The sequence below is a fragment of the Solanum verrucosum genome, unplaced genomic scaffold (genome assembly GCF_900185275.1).
Source record: "Solanum verrucosum unplaced genomic scaffold, falcon-dt-bn FXZP01000137.1, whole genome shotgun sequence".
Taxonomy (NCBI): Eukaryota; Viridiplantae; Streptophyta; class Magnoliopsida; order Solanales; family Solanaceae; genus Solanum; species Solanum verrucosum.
In genome coordinates, this window is record NW_026020405.1 from 1,065,448 (window position 1) to 1,083,556 (window position 18,109).

The following is an 18,109-nucleotide window of genomic DNA, read 5'->3' on the forward strand; positions in this document are numbered from 1 at the left end:
CTTGTGTTAGTTGCTGGTTTTTTCTATGATGATGTGGATTAGAAAATTATACTATTTAAATTTAGTTAGGTCAAAATTTTAGTTATATAATGTTGACACCCCTTATTCTACCTGTATCTACTTGTTTCATATTTTCGTAAAATTGTTAGCTCCGTCACTGGATATACTTTGCTAGTTATACAATACTTTCAGTTTCATAGAGATTTTTCATTAGAAATGCTTCGTATCGCATATAGCAAACTAAACTTCCGTATCGAATTACATTCTTAAAATTATCATTTTTTTCGCAAGTTTTATACTTCAACTAGCACTCTCTTTGTATTAAAGAACACACTGATGCTGAGTTGGTTTACAGTAATAAATATTTGGCCAACTGAGCATTGAGGTCTCTTTTAATACAAAGAGAGTTAATAGTTTAGGCTTGTAAAGAGAAGAAAGAATAGTTGAGGTGTGAGATTCGAAAAAAAAAAACAATAGTTTAGACGTATTTTTGATCATTAACTCTTACATTCAGTCTCGCGAATTGCTATAGCAGTTTTCTAATCCCTTGTTTATCTGCAGTTTTAGCAGTACTGCATTTGTGTACGCGCTATAAGAATGGGGGAGGGAATTGATGACATTGAATTCGCACGACAGATGCTGAGCTTACAGGTAAACAAGTATGAAGAAAACAGAAACAGAGGAATGAAGCAAAAACAAGTAGTTGAGAAGAATCATAACATTATTCCTCTTTCTAATTTTGAAGAAAAGATCATATTTAACATCCTAGTGAAGATCCTGCCACGATACATTCATAAGAATGCCATGCCTGTTTGCAAAACATGGAGAGAAATCTTCTCCAGAACTTCTTTCATCGAGCAAAATTTCAATGAATCGAAATCAGAGTTACTGATACAGTCAGGATATGTAAGGCATATGAAAACGAAATTGATTGAGATTGGAAAAGATCTTGAATGTGAATCGCGTGATCTTGGACTAAATAAAATACGCAAGATTCATTCTAGCTGTGATGGATTTGTATTGATGAGTGAGCCCGATGATTTCTACTTTGGGAAGCTACGAGTCATAAATCCCGCGACAAAGTTCTGCATCACTATCCCTGGATGCCCTTCGCGTTGCCAACATGGAACTTGTAGTGCAGCACTTGTATTTGACTCTTCGACAGAGCAGTATAAAGTAGTGCACATTGTTAAGTACTACTTTGGTTTCGAAATATTCAATCTTAGCAATGATGAAGAAAATTGGAAATGGGAACGAGTTGATTCTGATCTGTGGGAAGGTGTAAATAATCAGCCATTTGATGTTAAATTTTGCTGGAAGAATCTAGTATCGATAAACGGAAGGATTCTGCATTGGTATGTTAATTCAAGTGAGTATTTCGTTTCAATGGATGTAAAAGAGGGGAAATTCAGCATTACATATCTTCCAGAACGCGATGATTTAGTTTATAAAACTAACAATTACGCGTTGATCCAATTGGATTGATTTCTTTCTTATATCACCTGTGATTCCGAGACAACAATGGATGTTTGGGTTTTGGAAGATTTCCACGGACAAATTTGGTCCAAGAAACATACGATCGTGGCAGAATTGACACATTATGTATGTCCATCTAAATCAGCGCGACCAAATGAGAGATCAATGCCAGAAATTGGTAAACTTGTTGCTGTTGGTGGCGTGAGGAACGGTGAAGTGTTGATTCTTAAACATCAGAAGAACTCAAAGCAATATTTATATGACACAAAGAGTAGGGTGATGAAGATGTTCAACGTTTATAACATGAGGAACTCAGAATCTTTTGTAACGCACAAGGAAAGCCTCTTTTCGATGAAGAGAGTCTCCTAGTGTTGCGATTTAATTTGGAGATCGATGAGCTTAAAAGGAACGACATGGATAGCCAATTCTAGTTTGGTTGGGATTAAGGCGTAGTTGTTATATTTATCTTTATTTTTTAGTGTTTGTAGTTGGTACCTTGTTTACACTTATGCATATTACATTTGAGTAACTTTGATTTGCTGTTTTAGATTTTCTGCTTTACACCTTGATTGGATGGTTGTTGAATGTCTGTTTTTATCGTTATTTAAATGTTAAATGTTATCGACCGATTTGGTGTAATCCGTCATTACTGATCCTACTTTTTTTTATATTATCTTACTTGTACCCTATTTTTCTTGTTGATTTATCATTCAAATTGTTTTATCTTATCTGAATTTTGTATTTATTAAAATAATATATTATGGTACAATATGATATATTATGAAACAATACCTAATAACCATCTAAACAAAAGTGGGAGCAAAGACAAAAAAAAAGAGATTAGGTAATTTCTTTCTATCTATCCTAATCTTGATGAATAGAGAATATTTGATACTCTATTATACTTATTGAAAAGTAACACAATATCAAATGCGACAAAGTTATCTAGTACTTATTGTTTCTAAAAATAATAGAATTCGTAAGATTAGTCAAGTGTGCATAACACAAAATAACACAAACACCATAATTATAAAAAAAAAATGTACTAATTCTATAAATAATGATTTTAAAGAAGGATTGGTATTGTCTAGACTAATTATATATAATTATAATTAAAATAAGGTGGAAAAGTTATCGCCTGCTCCGTCAAGTTATCATTAAAATATGTGAAATACTTCCTGTCGCTTTCTTCACGCCATAGTATAACCGTTCACTTCTATTGGTCACATTTTATAGTTAAATTAAATAAATTTTAATAATGTGAATTTTTTACCTAAATTAAATAACAAATATTTAAATAAAATATCCATATTTTGTTTACTTAATTAGTAACTATACTCTAGGATGTTCTTCACTTCTCTCTTTTCTCTCCAAAAGAGTTCAAATATTTTGGGACAACATACTTGGTAAGCTTCAAAACTATCTCTCTTTTTAATTTGATGTTCAAAGTATGGTGAAAAAGCTTCTTAAGCTTATTTTTATGAGTTAAAATTACAGAATTCATTGGGGAAAATATGTAAATGGCATTTTTACTTATTTTTAGGGGTGTTTTTAGCTAGACATGAAATTTTCTAATATTTTTCGGAGTTGAACTTTGGAAAACACTTTGTCGTAAAATTCTAGAGTAAGTTGAATTTTTGAAATTTGAAAAATTATTTTCACTTGTTCATTTTAAATTACTCAAAAAAAATTAAAACAACTCCTCCAATTTGTAAGCATCATCAAATACAATTTTAGTTTTAAAATATCAATTTTTCACTTTGATAAATATAATATTTCTTTTAAATATTCACAATTTTCATGGCCCAACCCCTTAAAAAGTTTGAAGAGCCTGTCACCATGATCGAAATTGAGAACGATCCTCTACAGCACCATCACCCGAAGGTCATAAGTATTGTGTTTTACTTATTTTCTAGTGTTTGATAAGTAAACAAAAGAAATTATATGTAGAGCATTATATGGGTGGCATGGAGTAGGGAATAAGGGCTTGGGGTGTAGGGCTTAGGAGAATTTAAAGGTGTTGCAAAAACAATGAGCTTGAAATGCTACTTATGAAACTTGTTTCCTAATCTGTTAGAAAGATTATTTTCTTTATTTTTAACAAACTTGTTTTCAAAAGAAAATATTTTGATCAACCAAAGACACCTAATTTGTGCGATTTCTGGTTTCTATTGAGACTATAAGAATGCAAGTAATGAATATTATAGAGCAAATTTGATCAAGTATGAGTTTTTTCTTCTTCTAATATTTTGTTTATTTTGAAGAATCTGCACGAAATACCCAAACTGTTGTCTAGAGAGTTTTCTTATGTTGATCTGACCATGTCAATAGCTGCTTTGTCCAAATAATTTTGTGATTTCTTATATGCTTACGACTAACGATTTATATTTAAGATAAGATGATTCGTCAGTTTGTCTATAGTACTTTTTTATTTTCGTTATTTCTTTCCCTATACTATTTTGGACTATTTTTTTCTTTCTTGAGCTGAGGGTTTATCAAAAATAATTTCTTTATCTCCAAGGTAGAGATAAGATCTCTGCGGACTGCGTACATCCCAAACCCCACGTTGTCGAATTATACTAAATATGTTGTTATTGTATATTAGTATTATTTATTTTTACAATAGGTTCTTGGTAATTATGATTGTATGTGTTCCTTTCATTATTATGTTAATATGATAATTTGGAGATTTCTTACATCGTATTATTGTATATTTCTACAGGTTCTTGGTGATTATTGGTATATGATGTCTCCTAATGAAAGTAAGTGTTATCGAAGTTTACTCCCAGACGTCCTCAGCAACCTTCCGGATCACGTAATTGATGTCATTCTGATGCGTTTGCCTTGTAAAGATGCTGTTAGGACAAGCATCTTATCGAAGAAATGGAGGTATAACTGGTGTAGACGTACAGAGTTGACGCTTGATAAATCTCATTGGATAACAAAGAATGATTTACTATACCCTACCGTTAAATTTAAAAAGATTATTTGCCAATTTTTGACTCTTCGTGAAGGACCCATTACTAAGTTTACCCTCGACATTGTTAATTTGGAAAATTCTCCTGAGATTGACAACTTCATATATTTCCTCTCTTGAAATGACATTCAACATCTTGTTCTTCACCTTTCATTCGATAACCCATACAAATTACCTTCTTCAGTTTTCACATGTTCGCAGTTGAGGCATCTAAGTCTTCATAATTGCTCAATACATCATTCTTCGGTAAATGTTGTTCCATGACTTCATTATTATGCAATTCAGCAGATGGAATTTCTTTTATGGTGACTTAAACTTGAATTTTGGTAATTTTTTCGTAGTTCTATGCTGAAGAAGGATATGAAGTACCAACAAGACTTCCTTTTGATCTTAACAGTGTCAAGCGATTTAATCTGCCTTATATTATGTTGATTGAATCATATAAGCTTTCATACGCCTTTTGCTTGATAAAAAGCTTCCCATACTTGGAGTATCTCGAAATTCAGGTTCTTAGTGTTTTGACTCTTTCCATAATTTTTTAACCCTCAATAATATGAGAGTTGACTTCTTCTTATCTTTCTTAGTTGTACTCTGAAGATGAAGAGGATGATCGTATTTTGGAATGTCTTGAACTTCAACGTTTTTCAGACGTGACATTTAATCACCTAAGGGAAGTTAAGGTAAAATGCTTTGGAGGAACAATGTCTGAGATGCAACTTATCAAGCTTCTATTAGCCAAGTCTCCTGTATTGGTGAGAATGCTAATTGATCGATGGTTTCTAGAACATGGATCTCTTGACACAAGATTAAAGATATTAAACGAGGTATCACATTTTTTGCGGGCATCACCTAAAGCAGAAGTAGTCTATTTAGATCTGTTTGAAACATGAGTATTGCTAGATGGATGTTTTGATTAGTTTGCTTTGTAACAACATTTTCTAGGGTCGCCTCAAAGTGGAATTGATCGGTGATGCTTGGTCGAAGTTCTAGTAAGTAAGTAGTCACTTCTTTCTCTTGTACGTGACACTTCTGCCTCATACGGCTCCAGAGAAGGGGCTAAAATCCCCATTGACAACTTACATGTTTAAGGATTTTTACATTTACTTCCTACACATGAAAGAGTTATGGAATGTGACTTAATACATGAATTGCACTGTGTTGGTTTATTTCAATTATCAATTATAAACCCAACAAAGGTTGGAGTCGATCCCACAAGGAGTACGCGCATGTCAAGATGTCAAGAGTGTGAGAATTTATAACTTTCCTAAGCTTATCTTCAAATAAAAGAGTGATTGAATAATTAAATATAAAACTACATTGTTTTCTAAGCTAGGATTTAATCAACAACAAGAGTGCAATACCAATATTTTGCTTTTTTTCAATTAAGAGAGTGACCGGGGTTGTAGCCTCAATATGGCATAACTAGTTCATGAACACAAGTATCTTGCTCAAATGCATAGGATTAATGAAAACGATCCAAGTGATAATTACTTACAAGAATTTTCCAACTCTACCAAGCTAAACCCAAAAGTTCTTCCAAACTCAAAGGAAAATATTAAGACCCAATTGATAGACCCAAGTAGAAATCTCCCTATTCCTACTTCAACTTTGTTAACCAGCACAATTAATTCCTTAATATACTTGATTTCTTGCTACTTGTTAAAAACCCAATCCAATTTTCACCCTTTCGAGCAAGAAATGAATATATAAATCTAGTGTTTGCAACCTCACAAATAAGAATGTAACCAAGTAGATAGTCACAACCCAAGTAATAATAAGCAAGATAAACTGGTATTCAATCACAAAAAAGCCATAAGGGGTCGTTTGATACAAAGATCAATAATGCAGAGATTGGTAATGTATGGATTAGTAATGCAGGGATTATTTTTATCAAGTGTTTGGTTCATTGTTTCTTACCTAGTTTTGTGTGTGGTTTAAAACTCTACAAAAAAAAATTATACCCTTGAGTTATTATGGGATTTTCTATTCCATGTAATTGGGTCACGGTAGATAATTGACGGACAATATTATTTTTTTATAGCATTTTAACTAGCTAGGAGAATAAAAATCTTATTGTCATGTTCACTATTTTCTCACTTAAATTATTTGGGAGTAAATAATTGTTATCTTAATAAATTGGAGTTAATATCTCAAAAGGTTACACAACTATAATAATTTATAGAGAAAATTTATTGAACTTTGTTTTCTATCAATAATTTTTTTTTAAAAAAAACTCTTTATCATAAAATAATTTTTTTTAAAAAAAATATAGCAAAATAAATTAAACTATTTTTATACTCAAGATGTTTATATATATATATATATATATATGTATATATGCTCTTGTTTTAGACTACTTGTGTTTAATGGACTTCCGTTAAGAGGCAATATTTGACTTATGAATTGTTCTTAAATTCATACATCAACATTAGCATATTAGTCGGATTATAATATTTTATATTAATAATAAATAGATTAAATAACTCATATTTTAGAAACAAAAAATTATATCTAAATAATAAAATTTGTAAGCTAATTTATTTAAATAAATTTATTAGTATAAATATAAAACATAAAATCAAGAAAATAAACAAAATGATTAAAAGGATTTGAGGGGGTATTTTTGTCTTTACCTAGATTAGTCCCATGGTATTAGAACTAATACCACCAAATGGAAGGTATTAGTTATACACCCTATAATACGATGTAGGGTGTATAACTAATCCATGGATTGATTATACAAACCCAAAATTTCTACCAAGCATAGTACTAAATAATACCACACATAATACTTGGATATTTCTTCTAATACTTCCTACCAAACGGCCCCTAAGAGTCTACAACCCCAACTAATAGGTTTAGCTACTCATACTAGAAGAAGAAAATACAATATGAAATATAATAATAAACATAGTTCAAGATTAAACAAATAAGAAGATGCAAAATCTATGGTGAAAATCTCTTAATCCATGAAAAGTTAACTAGAGATACTCCACTCTGCTTAGACTTCTCAAATCAATAGCTCCCCAAGAAAAATGACCTAATTCCTATTTATATAACTCTCAAAATCTGGACAAAGATGCCCTTCCACTGCCAATTTCGTGGAGCAAAATCGTGGAGACATTCCAATTTTCATCTCCCCATTTTCATTTCGTGGAGTGAGACAAACTTGTTCCTTTTTCAGACTTAGCCAAATTCAAGCTCTTCTACCCTCATAAATAGCTCCACAAAAATTAAACTTAGGCACAATTTTTGTGACTTCTCAATCTTTACTTTTCTTATTCTTTTTCTCCAACTTCCATATTTTTTTCATCATTCTTCATCAAATACTTGATTGCTTGACTTCTTTAGCTCCAAGTCCTGAAATTCACCAATTTAAGTTAGTTTAGGTTATTAAATTATACTCAAAGACACCTAAAACTCAAGAAAAAAGGTAATTCATATGTTGCTAATTTGTCAACTTACCACTTATACAAGGCTTATGACATTGACGAAAGAAAATGAAAAGGCTCTCACATCAAGTTTCTCCAGAAACTCCTCTTTAGAAGATGGGGGCTGCTGAAGCAGCTATTTCCCAACTTCAAGAAGTCTTTTGTTGCATTCCTATGCAGAAGCACGTGACAAGGAAACCATTTCCTTTTTTCATAGTAGACAAAGAACAAGAAGAGCACAATAATTGTGAAACTAGGTTTTAAGTCTCAAAACCCCAAAAGAATACACCAGAGAGCAAAGGAAAAAAATAGAAGTGTAGAAATACCTAAAAGGTAATACCAGATAGTAGTTTACAAAGAACAAGTAAGATAGACAGAGAGAAAAACAGGGGTTATATGAAAAATGAAGCGCATACACCACAAGCAGCGCACATCTGTCAATGAGTGAATAGGACTTTTGTGTTGTTAAAGAACAATTTCAATGTGTGAGTACCACCGAGGTTGTCTTAATTGCGTGAATTAAATACTTGGGAACAAAAAGTCCTACTCACTCATTGACAGATATGCGCTGCCTGTGATGTATGCGCTCCATTTTTCATCTTACCCGTCCTTTTCTCTGTCTCTCTTACTTGCTCTTTAGAAACTAGTAACTGACGTTACCTTTTAGGTTTTTCTGCATTTCCCTTTGCCCCTTTACTCTCTGGTGATTTCTTTTGGGTTTTTGAGACTTAAAACCTAGTTTCAAAATTGTGGTGCTCTTCTTGTTCTTTGTGTGTTGTGAAAAAAGAAAATGGTTTCCCTGGCTCGTGCTTCTGTTTTGAGGAGGAATGCAACAAAAGACTTCTTGAAGTTAGGAAATAGCTGCTTCAGCAGCCCCCCATCTTATAACGAGGAGCTTCTAGAGAAACTTGATGTAAAGAAACTCCTACAATATACTTCTGAAGAAATGACTGATCACATTGTGAGCTCTATCTCTCTAGTAATGAATACAGGAGATCAGGATAAGCCTTGGTGGATGGGCAACTCAAAGGGTTCTTTTTCAGTTAAATCGGCTTGAGATTTAATGAGAAATAAAAAGGACAAGGAGGAAACATATGATATGATTTGAATGAAAAGCTTGTCTTTTAAGATTAATTTCTTTTTATGGAGGGCGTGGAAAGGGATGATTGCCACATAGACAATTTAAGGAGAATGAGAATTAAGATTGTGTCCAGATGTTGGTGTTGTGAGACACAACAAATGGAAACAATGTCACATATTTTTCTAACTACTAACATTGCCCAAAAGCTTTGTAAGTATTTTGCTTCATGAGCAGGTTTGGACACAAAAGGCAGAAATTTGATGTAAATGATCAAGAGCTAGTGGTATGTGAAAGCTCCTACAAAACTCAAACATATTTTTAGAGCTATGCCAGCTCTTATTATGTGGAATTTGTTGATGAAAAGGAACCATATCAATCATGGAGGCCAGTCCACATTTGAAGAGTTGGTACAACAAGTGGAAATGAGCATTCAATTGATGGTGATGGTTAACAATTTAGAGTTCAAAACAACTAGGAAATCTTTGGCCTGAAATGGTGAAGGAGCTTATAAGCCAAGGATTTACTACCAGATTGTACAATGGAAGCTACCGGAGGAAGATCAATTGAAGTGTAATATAGATGGTGCGAGTAAAGAAAATCCAAGGGAGAGTGCGTATGGTTTCTGCATAAAAAACAAAACTGAAGACCTCATCCATGCACAAGCAGAAGGAATTGGTATTGCTACGAATATAGAAGCGGAAGCAAGAGCAATACAAGAGGCCTTAAGGTTTAGTGCAATAAATAGTTTACACAACATGGTTATTAAAACTAATTCACTCACTCTAAAGAACATTATTCAACAGACATGGATAGTACCATGGGAAATTATAGAAATCATGGATGAATAATCAGAGAAGTACAATAACAAAATGTTACAGTTCAATATATTTTCAGGGAGGGCAATCAAATGGCGGATTATTTAGCTAATATAGGAATTCAGAGAGTTTGCGGAATTACCAACAACAGGAAAGAGCATCATTAATATTGACAAGTCCATCAAGATAAAAACAAAAAAGATAAAACCACATGACAAGTCAGAATCAGGTTCTTAATCTGGATGGGAAGGGGTGCAACAGAAATAATTACATAAGAGAATGCCTACATAGGGGGTCATTACAACTGCATTAACAAAGCTTTTGCTAATCTACATTAGCACGCAAAAAGTTTCACCAAACAGGTAGGGGTACAACATCATCTCTAATAAGAAAGCATGGAGTTCAGCTCGAACCAAAGTAGAAGAACGCTTGAAGCACAAATTCAATTGGAACAGTTCAAATGAGGGAAAGAAAAAAAAGCAGGGTCAGATCTAAAGGGGGGAAAGTGCAATCCTAAAAAAGGAGAGGAGGAACATATGTTCATATTTCACACCCCAGATAGCTACCTCAAAGATATCCACACATCGGTGGACTTCACAGTACTTCACAAACAAAGGCTACCACAGATAAAATATCAAGAAATGGAAAATAAGGCGAAAGAAAGGAAGGAAGAAGAGTTACCTTTCAGTAGTAAATGCTCTCGTGTGAGCTGTAGAAAGTGGAGGAAGGGTGGAGCAAAAAGGAACCAAACCCATAGGAAAAGATGACGAAGCTAGAGGTTTCGACGACTGCCGCAAGGGAGCATATGGACGACAAGGACAAAAAAGGAAAGTGAGAGAATGAGGTGGAAGTTTATAGGGTTGGATTAGATATTTTCTTGCCTTTAATTTCTTATTTGGGACGTTTGGCCAGACCTATTTTGCTTGTCAAAAAATAAAATGGCCACGAGGCCAACAAAAATTTGATTAAAAAAAATTGCGAGAATATGATTAGAAGTATTGATAATTGCTATGATATTGTTGTTTCTACGATAGTTAATTGTAAATTATTTGATCATTCTTGTACGGATTTGAATTGTAGATTTATTTTTCTATGGCTGAAGTTGTTAAAACGAAATATTTATCACCATTATAAATTATGGTATCATTTATATATTATGGTATTTTAATTGTAGGTTTCATATATAATCAAAACAAACGTTACAATCCATTATAAATCAAATTGTATATATTTACCACCATTTATGGATAATATTGATTTTGAAAATCAATGTTAAATCCAATTCAAGTTTCACCCTTCAGAGCAAGAAATGAATATATAGGGCTAAATGCCTAAATCTAGTGTTTGCAACCTCACAAATAAGACTGTAAACAAGTAGATAATCACAACCCAAATAATAATAAACAAGATAACCTAGTATTCAATCACATAAAAGTCATAAGAGTCTACAACCCCAACTAATAGGTTTAGCTACTCATACTAGAAGTAGAAAATACAATATGAAATATAATAATAAACATAGTTCAAGATTAAACAAATAAGAAGATGCAAACTCTACGGTGAAAATCTCTAAATCCTTGCAAAGTTAACTAGAAATACTCCGCCTAGACTTCTCAAATCAACAGCTCCCCAAGAAAAATGACCTAATTCATATTTATATAACTCTCAAAATCTGGACAAAGAAGACCTTCCGCTGCCAATTTCGTGGAGACATTCCAATTTTCGTCTCCCCATTTTCATTTCGTGGAGTGAGACAAACTTGTTCCTTTTTCAAACTTAACCAAATGCAAGCTCTTCTACCTTCATAAAAGGCTCCACGAAATCTAAACTTGGGCACGATTTTTGTGACTTCTCAATCTTTACATTTATTATTCTTTTGCTACAAACTTCCATCTTTTTTTCATTATTCTTGATCAAATACTTGATTGCTTGACTTCTTTAGCTCCAAGTTCTGAAACTCACCAATTTAAGTTAGTTTATTAAATTATACTCAAAGACACTTAAAACTCAAGAAAAAAAGGTAATTCATATGTTGGTAATTTTGTCAACTTACGTCTTATACAAGGCTTATGACATTGAGGAAAGAAAAGGAAAAGGCTCTCACATCAAGTTTCTCCAGAAACTCCTCTTTAGAAGATGGGGGATGATGAAGCACCTATTAGCCAACTTCAAGAAGTCTTTTGTTTCATTTCTACTCAAAAACAGAAGCACGTGTCAGGGAAACTATTTCCTTTTTTCACAGCAGACAAAGAACAAGAAGAGCACCACAATTTTGAAACCAGGTTTTAAGTCTCAAAAACCCAAAAGAAATCACTAGAGAGCAAAGGAAAAAATGGAAGTGTAAAGACCTAAAAGGTAACGCCAGATAGTAATTTACAAAGAACAAGTAAGAGAGACAAAGAGAAAAGGAGGGGCTATATGAAAAATGGAGCGCATACACCATAGACACTGCGCATCTGTCAAATAGCCCTACTCACTCATTGACAGATATGTGTTACCTGTGATGTATACACTTCATTTTTCATCTAACCCATCTTTTTCTCTTTCTCTCATACTTTTTCTTTAGAAACTAGTATCTGACGTTACCTTTTAGGTCTTTCTGCACTTCCATTTTTCCCTTTACTCTCTGGAGATTTCTTGTGGGTTTTTGAGACTTAAAACCTTGTTTCAAAATTGTCGTGCTCTTCTTGTTCTTTGTGCGCTATGAAAAAAGAAAGTGGGTTCCCTGGCTCGTGCTTCTGTTTTGAGGAGGAATGCAACAAAAGACTTCTCGAATTTGGGAAAGAGCTGCTTGAACAACCCCATCGTCTAACGAGGAGCTTCTAAAGAAAATTGATGTGAGAGCCTTTTCTTTTTCTTTCCTCAATGTCATAAGCCTCATATAAGTGGTAAGTTGACAAATTAGCAACATATGAATTACCTTTTTTCTTGACTTTTAAGTGTCTTTAGTATAATTTAATAACCTAAACTAACTTAAATTGGTGAATTTTAGGACTTGGAGATAAAGAAGTCAAGCAATCAAGTATTTGATCAAGAATAATGAAAAAAGATGGAACTTGGAGCAAACAACAGTGTATGCGAGATGCAGTGGAGTAAAGAAATATATGAGAATATTTTTGTGAAGATAGCCACTTTGGAGGATAATGCTAATGAACCCTTCGATTGGCAAATAAAGAGGATTTAGCTAAAGCTGAAGATTCTCTAAGACATTATCATCAACTAGAAAAGGATTACAAGAAACAAAAGAATAGGATGCAATGATTCAAAGAAGGAGATAGAAATACAAAGTTTTTTCATTCGTATGTGAAAGGCATAAGGAAACCGATGATTAACGAAATTCAGACAGAGCGGGGGATACGATACGTACCACTCAAAACATAGGTGAAGAAGCAGTTAATGTTAGTGAACAATTTAAAGAGGGTCAATGATATGAGGATCAAGCAATGCTCGAAAAAAGTATAACTACAAAATAGAATATCGAAATGACAAGAGAGCATACAGAGGAAGAAGTTAAGGAAGCAGTGTTCATCGTGAATAAAGAGAATGCATGTGGGCCTAATGGATTTTCAGAAGAATTTTTTCAAACATGTTGGGAGATTATAAAGAAAGATATATGGCTGATGGTGATGGCTATTTTCTGCGGTGGTGAAATATCAATATATTTCTCACACGAATGTAGTTCTAATTCCGGAGAAGGTCAGTAAATTTTCAAATTTATGACCTATCAGCTTGAGTTCTTTTGCTAATAAGATTTGTCAAAGGTACTGCATGAAATAATAATTAGGGTTCTGCCTGATATTATCTCTAAGAATCAGTCGGGGTTTATGAAAGGAAGAAGTATTGTTGAAAATGTTTTACAAGGGCAAGAGATAATTAGAGACATAAACAAGAGGAATGAATACCATAATGTTGTGGTGAAGTTAGACATGACTAAAGCGTATGATAAGGTGTCGGGATATTTTTTATTCAAGTTATGAGAAGATTTTGGTTTGAGGATTATTTATATGGTGTGGAGATTAATATCTAATAACAGTTACTCTGTGTTAATTAATGGCCAGTCTTTTGGTTTTTTCAATCTTCTTGGGACTGGAGCAAGGTGATCCCCACTCCCTCACTTTGTTTATCATAGCAACGGAGGTATGTATTATCCAGAAGTCTCAACAGGGTAAATGAGGATTCAGAATTCAAGAGATTTGGGATGTCTAAATGGAGTAGAGCGATTAATCATTTGTCTTATGAGGTGTTCATGGCATAAGAGATCAATGAAAAAAATGATGAAGATTCTGCGGAGATTTGAATGTGTCAGGGGAGCTCAGAAACCTGAACAAAAGTTATGTATATCTGCATGAAAAGGTTCCTTATTCTGTTTGTCAGAGGATTAAAAGAACTACTGGAGTCTCACAAGATGTCTTTCTTTTTACGTATTTTAAAAGAACTACTAGATTCCCAACTTTTACGGAAGGAAAAAGAAGTCATATTTTGAAAAACTAGTATTGCCAAAAGAGTGATGGGATGGCAAAATCGACTTTTGACTTATGAGGGAATGTATATTTTAATAGCTCATGTTTTACAATCAATGCCTATTTATCTTATGTCTGTTATGAATCCTCCTAAGGGAGTAATAAATCAGATTCATAAGATTATGGCAAAGTTTTTTTGGGGTCACATAGGAGGAGTACTAAAAGGGAAAAACTAGATTGCCTCGAAACAATATGCTTACCAAAATCAGAGGGAGGAGCGGGTTTTAGATCGATGCATGACATATCAGATGCTCTATTTGCTAAATTATGATGGATATTAAAAACATCCACTAATTTTTTTATGAAGTGAATTTATGTGGAACAAATATTGTAAAAAAATGGCATCCAATAATAGCACAAAAACATGGGGCATCTCATGTATGGAGAAAGATGATTGGACGAAACAAGGGGCTTAGTACTATGTGGAAGAAAATAAAAGGGGGAGAAGGAGCTGGAGGTGAAAAATCTTATTATAGAAGATCAGCAGGATAGGAGGAAACTCCTACAATATATTTCTGTGAAGAAATGACTGATCACATTGTGAGTTCTTTCTCTCCGGTAATGAATACATCAGATCAGGATAAACCTTGGTGGAATGGAAAACTCAAAGGGTTCTTTTTCAGTTAAATCAACTTGGGATTTAATGAGAAAGAAAAAGGAGAAGGAGGAAACATATGATATGATTTGGATGAAAAGCTTGCCTTTTAAGATTACTTTCTTTTTATGGAGGCGTGGAAAGGGAGTATTGCCACAAATGACAATTTAAGGAGAATGAGAATGAACATTGTCTCCAGTGTTGGCGTTATGAGACACAACAAATGGAAACAATGTCAAATCTTTTTCTAACATCTAACATTGCCCAAAAGCTTTGGAAATATTTTGCTTCATGAGCAGGTGTCGAAGGCAGAAATTTGATGCAGATGATCAAGAGCTAGTGGTATGTGGAAGCTCCTACAAAACTCAAACATTCTTTTAGAGTTATGCCATCTCTCATTATGTGGAATTTGTTGAAGAAAAGGAACCATATCAAGCATGGAGGTCAGTCCATCTTTGAAGAGTTGGTACAACAAGTGGAAAAGAGCATTTAATTGTTGGTGATAGTTAACAATTCAAAGTTCAAAATAACTGGGAAATCTTGGCCTGAAATGGTGAAAATAATAGGAGCTTATAAGCCAAGGATTTACTACCAGATTGTAAAATGGAAGCTACCGAAGAAAGATCAATTGAAGTGTAATACAAATAGTGTGAGTAAAGAAAATCTAGGGGAGAGTGTGTATGGTTTCTGCATAAGAAATAAAACTGGAGACCTCATCTATGCTCAAGCAGACGGAATTGGTATTGCTATGAATATAGAAGCGGAGACAAGAGCAATACAAGATGCCTTAAGGTTTAGTGTAATGAATAGTTTACACAACATGGTTATTAAAACTGATTCACTCACTCTAAAGAACATTATTCAACAAATATGGAGAGTACCATGGGAAATTGCAAAAATCATGGATGAAATAATCAGAGAAGTACAACAACAAAATGTTACAGTTCAATATATATTCAGGGATGGCAATCAAATGGCGGATTATTTAGCTAATATAGCGATCATTAGCACAGAAAAAGGAATTCAGAAAGTTTGCGGAGTTACCAACAACAGGAAAGTGCATCATTAATATTGACAAAGCACATATGCCATCCATCAGGATAAAAACAAAAAAGATAAAACCACATGACAAGTCAGAATCAGGTTCTTAATATGGAAGGGAAGGGGTGCACCAAAAATAATTACATAAGAGAATGCCTACATATGGGGTCATTACAGCTGCATTATCAAAGCATTTGCTAATCTGCATTAGCACGCAAAAAGTTTCACCAAACAGGCAGGGGTACAACATCATCTCTAACAAGAAAGCATGGAGTTCAGCTCGAACCAAAGTAGAAAAGCGTTTGAAGCACAACTTCAACTGGAACAATTCAAATGAGGGAAAGAAAATAAAGCAGGGTCAGATCTAAAGGGGGGAAAGTGCAATCCTAAAGAAGGAGAGGAGGAACCTATGTTCATATTTCACACCCCAGATAGCTACCCCCAAGATTTCCACACACCGGTGGACTTCACAGTACTTCACAAACAAAGGCTACCACAGATCAAATATAAATAAATGGAAAATAAGGCAAAAGAAAGGAAGGAAGAAGAGTTACATTTCAGTAGTGAAGGCACTTGTGTGAGCTGCAGAAAGTGGAGGAAGAGTGGAGCAAGAAGGAACCAAACCCATAGGAGAAGACGACGAATCTAGAGGTTTTGACACTGCCGGAAGGGAGCATATGGACGACAAGGACAAACAAGGAAAGTGAGAGAATGAGGCGGAAGTTTATAGGGTTACTTTATAAGATGTATTAGATATTTTCTTGCCTTTAATTTCTTATTTGGTCCGTTTGGCCAGACCTATTTTGCTTGTCAAAAAATAAAATGGCCACGAGGCCAACAAAAATTTGATTAAAAAAAATTGCAAGAATATGATCAGAAGTATTGATAATTGCTACGATATTGTTGTTCCTACGATAGTTAATTGTAAATTATTTGATCTTTCTTGTACGGATTTGAATTGTAGATTCATTTTTTTATTGCTGAAGTTGTTAAAACGAAATATTTACCACCATTATAAATTATGGTAGGTATCCTTTATAGATTATGATATTTTAATTATAGGTTTCATATATAATCAAAACAAACGTACAATCCATTATAAATCAAATTGTATATATTAACCACCATTTATGGATATTATTGATTTGAAAATCAATGCTAGATCCAATTCAAGTTTCACCCTTCCGAGCAAGAAATGAATATATAGGGCTAAAAGCCTAAATCTAGTGTTTGCAACCTCACAAATAAGACTGTAAACAAGTAGATAATCACAACCCAAATAATAATAAGCAAGATAACCTAGTATTCAATCACATAAATATCATAAAAGTCTACAACCCCAACTAATAGGTTTAGCTACTCATAATAGAAGAAGAAAATACAAAATGAAATATAATAATAAACATAGTTCAAGATTAAACAAATAAGAAGATGCAAACTATATGGTGGAAATCTCTTAATCCTTGCAAAGTTAACTAAAGATACTCCTCCTAGACTACTCAAATCAACAGCTCCCCAAGAAAAATGACCTAATTCATATTTATAGAACTCTCAAAATCTGGACAAAGATGACCTTCCGTTGCCAATTTCGTGGAGACATTCCAATTTTCGTCTCCCCATTTTCATTCGTGGAGTGAGACAGACTTGTTCCCTTTTCAGACAGCCAAATTAAAGCTCTTCTACCCTCATAAACAACTCCACAAAAACGAAACTTGGGCACGATTTTTATGACTTCTCAATTTTTACTTTTATTATTCTTTTGCTCCAACTTCCATCTTTTTTTCATCATTCTTGATCAAATACTTGATTGCTTGACTTCTTTAGCTCCAAGTCCTGAAATTCACCAATTTAAGTTAGTTTAGGTTAATAAATTATACTCAAATACACTTAAAACTCAATAAAAAAGGTAATTCATATGTTGGAAAGTTTGTCAACTTACGTCTTATACAAAGCTTATGACATTGAGGAAAGAAAAAGAAAAGGCTCTCACATCAAGTTTCTCCAAAAGCTCCTCTTTAGAAGATGGGGGATGCTGAAGCAGCTATTTGCCAACTTCAAGAAGTCGTTTGTTGCATTCCTACCCAGAAATAGAAGCATGTGTCAGGTAAACCATTTCCTTTTTTCACAGCAAACAAAGAACAAGAAGAGCACCGCAATTTTGAAACTAGGTTTT

The 18,109-nt window shown here is 33.6% G+C and overlaps 1 protein-coding gene and 1 pseudogene across 1 annotated transcript in view; one reads left to right on the plus strand and one right to left on the minus strand.

Annotated features, from left to right (window-relative positions):
• LOC125840350 (AT-rich interactive domain-containing protein 2-like) overlaps positions 1 to 18,109 on the minus strand; it is a 165,851-nt gene that overhangs the window by 19,771 nt on the left and 127,971 nt on the right. The gene's annotated exons all lie outside the window — the stretch shown is intronic.
• Positions 1,522 to 5,343, plus strand: LOC125840316 (uncharacterized; annotated as a pseudogene).